Source organism: Pteropus vampyrus, unplaced genomic scaffold, assembly GCF_000151845.1.
Source record: "Pteropus vampyrus isolate Shadow unplaced genomic scaffold, Pvam_2.0 Scaffold10, whole genome shotgun sequence".
Classification (NCBI taxonomy): domain Eukaryota; kingdom Metazoa; phylum Chordata; class Mammalia; order Chiroptera; family Pteropodidae; genus Pteropus; species Pteropus vampyrus.
This window is the reverse complement of record NW_011888791.1, coordinates 10314309-10320308: the sequence shown is the minus strand read 5'-3', so window position 1 is coordinate 10320308 and position 6000 is coordinate 10314309. Positions and strand designations below refer to the sequence as shown.

General features: G+C 46.9%; 1 protein-coding gene across 4 annotated transcripts in view; it reads left to right on the top strand.

The window, feature by feature from the left end:
- The first annotated feature begins 437 nt into the window (after positions 1-437).
- The window catches only part of LRFN5 (leucine rich repeat and fibronectin type III domain containing 5), a 243866-nt gene continuing 238303 nt past the window's right edge, over positions 438-6000 (top strand). For all 4 annotated transcript variants that reach the window (XM_023521773.1, XM_023521759.1, XM_023521766.1 and 1 more), the window contains exon 1: positions 438-2156. The gene's annotated coding sequence lies outside the window, so the exon portion shown is untranslated. The remainder of the gene's footprint in view (positions 2157-6000) is intronic.

Sequence of the window (6000 nt, the reverse complement as noted above, 5' to 3'; positions counted from 1 at the left end):
CAGTAGCCCTTGGTCTCAGAATTTTTCCGACGGGTCATAGCTAACGACTCTTTCCACGGCCATTAGCAGTTGCTGGCTGACCCGGTGACACTCCTTTATCCCATAATCGCGGGGCAGTGGGCGGTCGGCAAGTCACCTCTTCGCATGGGGCTGGGGACCCGCCTGGAAGTTCGCCTCCTTCCCGCAGGTTTTCTGCCTTCTCCTTTCTCCCTGCCTGCAACGCCCCCGCGCCTCCCAGCGTAGGGATTTGCCGGCGCTGCGCGGGTGCTCTACGAGAGCCTGGGGTAAATCGGTCCGAACACACCCGGCTCCGGGGAGCGCGGGCAGAGGGCTGCGCGCCGCGCAGTGGCTCTGGCCGGGGTCTCGCCTGACTCTCCGAGTCTGGGAGGCGCGGCGGCTCCCATCACTGCGGTGAGGGCTGGGCCCATGGCCGCGCGGCCGCTGCCGCCTCCATGCTGCGGCGCCGGGCGCAGTTCCTCCCGGCCAGGCGGCTGCTGTTGCCGGAACGCGCCGCCGCGGGGAGCCGGGGGCACCGGCCCGCCTGCGGCGGCTGCAGCCAGGAATCTAGACTGCCAGCCCTGAGCCTGAGCCCGTGACTCGCGCGCTAGCAGCGGGCGGGGCGCGGTGTGCAGCGGCGCGCAGGGCGCAGTGAGCGTGTGCAGAGCGGCCCGAATTGAGGACTCCGTGTGTGCGTGCGTGTGTGCGTGTTTGCGCGTGTTTTTCCTTCTTCCCTCGGGGATGTGAAGGGCTTCTCAGGTGGCTACTCCCTTGGAATTCTTGACTTTGTGAAGCTCTGGCTGTGAGCACAACCCACCAACATAATCCATTTTGCACGGTCGGTTTATATCAGGAGAAAAAAAGCGCAACTGGACGGGGGTGGGGCAGACAAATGAAACCTTCTGGAAATACGCACATGCACATTCACACTCACACTCACAAGAGCGAGGAACAATGAAAGACATGGGAAGATCTTCATAACCTTCTCGCTGTGCCCTTCCGTTATCCGGAAGGATTCTGGATCTTTTCTACCTTTCGAAGTCATCTTGGCATTTATTTTTTGTAAGCCGCTATCCAACTAACTGTGTGTGTGTGTGTGTGTGTGTGTGTGTGTGTGTGTGCGCGTGTGCGTGCGCGCGCGCGCGCGCGTGAGCTCGCAAACCTTTCTGATGTATTTGGCTGTCTTTTATCCAACTACCCAGAAGCAAATGTGTTAACTCGGCGGTGTCCCTCGTTGCCCGGGTTCTCGAAGAGGGCGGAGGACGCCCAGACCCATTTCCCCTGCTGGATTCGGAGCGGCTGCTTTGTTGTGGACCTATGTGTGTGGATCGCTTTACCCAGAGGCTTGGAAAGTGCTAGTATTAGCCTGCTTTCAGGTACATCACAAGGTCACCAGAGGGTCCCGCAGCTGTCTCGTGCAATCCAGACCTTCCTGTCTTGTCCAGAAGGATATTTACTTTTCGGTTCACATCATTTGAAGCTAAAAGTTCAGCCCTTCGAGCTGGTTCTGGTTTCTGCAAAAGCAAGGTAACAAGGATTGCTTTTAAAACTGCTTAACAAAATCCCCGACTCTTTCTCAGCCCTTTCCTGGCTCTCTCTTCCCCACCAAAATGTCACCAGCTCTTGAATTACGTGGATTTGGGTTGGAAGAGAACTTGAAGGAAACGTGATCAACCGGCTATGTCAGACCACTGTCTTGCCTTCCCGTGGTCCGGTGGGCATTGAAGCCGATCCTGAGAAGGACCCGTCCCCTCCTTCTTGCTCCCTCCCCGTGCTATGCTGGGTATGCGTGTGCAAGAGTGAATGCGAGTGCGCGCGCGCCCGGGTGCGAGTGTGAGAGTGTGCGTGATTTTGAGTGTGTGTCTGTGTGTGTGTGCGCGGCCGCCCTGCCTCTGCCCGCTCCCTGGGCGCAGAAACGCGGGTTTCATGGGGCAATCGCGGTGGATTCCACACCCGGCGCGACCTGCGGGCAGCGGCGGCAGTGGCAGGAGACGCCTCTCGGACTTCCTAGGATGCAGGTGCTGAGCTATGGCAAAGGGCAGAGAAGTGAGGAGCGAGACTCGCGTACGACTGTGAAAGCCACCTGGAGCCACCTTGCCGGGATTGTACCTGCGGGCAGAAAGTCCTCCTACGACCGTCTTTTCCTCTAGAGGCACCAGGTAACAAGCAAACGACTATCTGCCTCACCCAGTTTCCATCTGATCTTGTTTCTAGTGTCTTATCTGCATTGCAGTCTACTTTACTTATTAATGTTTTGGAAATCATTAGGAAGAGCTGAGTATCCAAGGGCGTTCTGTGATGTTGTAATATAATTTCTAGTAGGTGGAATATAAATCTATACCTGAGCAATTGATCTAGCAGTGAAAGCTAAAGAAATATGGATACGCTGCACCCTAACTGATTATTTTGGAAAGCTGGGCGTGTTGAACCTGTCTGAAGATGCCAGATATTAAAATCCAGTATTTCCTTCAGGCTGTGGTTGCCACGGACCATTTGGTATCCAGCCCTCCTCAGATTGTGGACTACCAGAGGGTGTTTGATTTCCACCCATCGTTTCAGGCAAGGATCATTTTTGACCATTCTCTACCTCTGGTGCCAGGTTGTTTTCCTTCCTTAATGTGGACGAGCTTGCCACATCCTTTAGTAGTTGTAAATTACGCTTATGGAGACTTAACCCCAAATGGAGTTTTCTTGAAACTTGCTTTGCATAGAAGGGAATTCATTGTCACGGTGTGTGTGTTGAGATATGCTGTTTAATTGTGAGGGTTTGCTTTCATGTAGCGAAATAGATCTATGAAAGAAGTCAGTTTTATATCTAGATGAGCCAGGCTAAAACCATAACCACCACCCCAACACCCCGATGTATTGTCTCAGTTGTAGAGAGGGGTTTGTGTGTGGTAGATTTTTCTTTTTTCTTTTCTTTTTTTTTTTTTTTATTGTGTGTGTGCGGGGGTGTTTGTCTGTCTCTGTGTAATATGTATTTTGAAAATCCTTGCCAGTGCTTTGATTTACAAGGAGTAGGATGGATTTTTGACTGCCTAATTAACATACTAGGTCTGATATGTTAAAATGGAGATTCCCATGGCCCAGTTGAGGCAGAACAAAATTCAGAGAACTTCCAAAGCCCTTTACCCTCGCACCTTATTTCTCATTTCCTTTTCCCATCACCTCTGTGTCTAATACAGAAAATTTCACTCCCTTCTTGAGGGCATTAGGATTAACAAGATAAAGCACTTCCAAAGTAGTCTCATCAATGTTTTATTCCATGGTGAAGAATAATTCAGCTAAAGAGTGCTAGTTTGTCTCCCGCCCTCCAGAGCTGCCTGCTGGCTATACCCAGTAGAGGATTTGGCCTGGCCCAGCACAAGACAGTGACTGGGGCTGCTCCCAGGGTTTCTCTTTGCTGAAGCCCCTTAGAAAGTGTAGGGGCACTGCCTGCTATTTCTCCTCTCACTGCATTTCTATAGATAGCCATATGATGGCATTTGCAGACTACAAGCTGGCCTCTAGCTTGCGACTCTCTCTTTATGTCCCTAACTCCTCTGGAGTCTGGGCTCGGCTGCTGCTGCAGCCCTCACAGGCTGGTGGTGCTACAAGGCCATGTATGCAGGAAGCTTGGGGGTTGGGCTCCTCCACTGCAGCTGCCAGGCCCTCATTGACACTTGCTTGGGGCGGGGCAGAAGAGCTCAGCGAGCCCCCTGGCAGGCAGCAAGCGCATCATGGCCGAGGTGGCTGCCTGGATATGAGAGGAAGGAGGTAAAGAGAGGTGCACAGAGGGCAGTGATGTCCTGCACCTGCAACCTCACCCCGCTCCTTGTAAATGAATATTCAAGAATACAGAATGAAGCTTGCAGCAAAAATGCCTTGATGTTCAAATACTGTATGATTCCTCAGGATTCAAAACCTGAAATGAAGTGTGTTTTTCTTAGATTTCCATTTGTTCCTGTCTTTCTTCTCTCTCCTCTTGCTCTCCTGGATTTAATCAGCTCATTTATACTCCTGTTTTACCCCAGTTGGAAAACCAATGGAAAGACAACTACACCACCCCCTCACCCCATGCCCAGTAGACACAAAGATGAGGGCCACTCTAAAGACAGATTTACTCTGTAACTTTGAGCTCTAGGGAGAACCAAGAAAGGATATAGAGGATAACTGGGCTTTAACAGAAAAGCAGGTCTCCACGCTACCTTCCGAAGACTCAGAAAGAAAAGGATACTGCTTGCATAAAAACTGAAAATACCTGGGACTTTGAGAGGAATTAGTGAGGATTTTTCTTTTTTCTTTTCTTTTCTTTTCTTTCCTTTTCTTTTCTTTCTTTTCTTTTTTCTTTTCCTTTCTTTTCGCTTTTTTTTCTTTTTTTTCTTTTTCTTTTTCTTTTCTTTTCCTTCTCTCTTTTCTTTTAGTGAATTTATTTGTATTTCCCCTATCACTCAGAAAATTCTAGACAGAAAACTGATGTGTACTAAAATTCTGACAAGGACACCTCTTTGCTCCCTAAATTTCTCTAGAATATTATTACAACAGAAAAATATATCATACTCATAATATTTGTTAGCAAATAAGGCATATCTCTTTAGAGGGTACCCAGGAAAGAAGGAATGCTGGAGGAGAATCTAAATACTTGGGAAAATAATGTGTTTTCTCTGTCTCTCTCCTTATTTCACTTCCTTTTAGACTTTTCTCACTAAGGATTCAGGCTTTTGCAGGTTTAGTTTTGTCCTTGTACCCTCATCCTCAGAGGTTAGGTGAAATGTCATAACCAAATAGAACCGCTAGCATAGAGTTTCATGTATAGAAGTTCTTTAAAGAAATAGAGATTCCCGCCTCCTTTTCCTTCTCCCTTTTCTGGAGAGACAGATGTGCAAACCAGTTTAGAGATCCGAGTCCACTGTCCTTGTTAAGCATTGTGCTTAGGTAGAGCCAGCCTGGCTCACTAATGGGTTAAGACTGTCAGGTATTGATAGGAAATTTCCCAGCAAAATCTTCCTTCCCTATAAGCCCTCCTATGTTCACTATTAAGAGGGGCAGAATAGTAGTAGTGTCAGGACACTCATGGGAACAGATGTGAGCATATAGGCAGGTGGAAAGAAGTTGTCACTTGACTCCTGTGTCCCAAATTTTTGATCATTTTCCCTCTTTTTTCAAGAGGAGAATGACCTTGAACAACACCATTTTTCTGTGCTTCACACACTTCCTTTCTCAAACATGAGATGTATATATGGACATGCACACATACACACACACACACACACACACATTTTTGAAATATGAGGTTCCTGTGCTTGTGTATTTTGGAAAGGATTCATCAAGATATATCTCTGCCAGAGGTCATTTTCTTTACTTTTTTTCAAGAGGGGATAACTGTGGTCACTTGAGGGAAAATTGCCCCGCCCTTATTGCTTTTTCCATTATTTTTGTTCCTCTGTCATTGAATGTATTCTTGGTGTTAAAGCAGTGTCTGCTTATGGCAATGCTGTTTAAATGACCATCATATGTTTTGTGTGCCCTTTATCTTTTCATGAATGACCATCAGTTCCCTTTGTCCATTTAAACCAGTATTCTGTTTTCTGCTGCTGCTTGAAGTACTTTGGCTCGATAGTTTTGCTGAGTTTTCTAGCTGTGAAATTAGGATCTTGCCTTCTGTTGATACTATTGCTGTGTTATTATGTGGTTGAGAGGAGATGCTTGCAGATATCTAATAATGTTCCTGCTTCTGTATAAAACTACAACATAATAGCTTTATATCTTAACTACTCAATAATTTCAAGAGATATTTATAATAAATAATATTGCTACTATATATTTTTGCCAATTTTGAGGTTGGAGGAAGAAAGCTACTTGAAACTTTCTAAAGGCTTAAGTGGGTAATCCATTAACTAATTCCAGTGATTTTTATTTTTTCTTTACGCAGAAGTATAATATATTGGCATTACTTTCAGAACTTTATGTATAATGTAAGCTATTCTATGTTTTATTGAAGTATAAAGATATAAATTTAAGCCT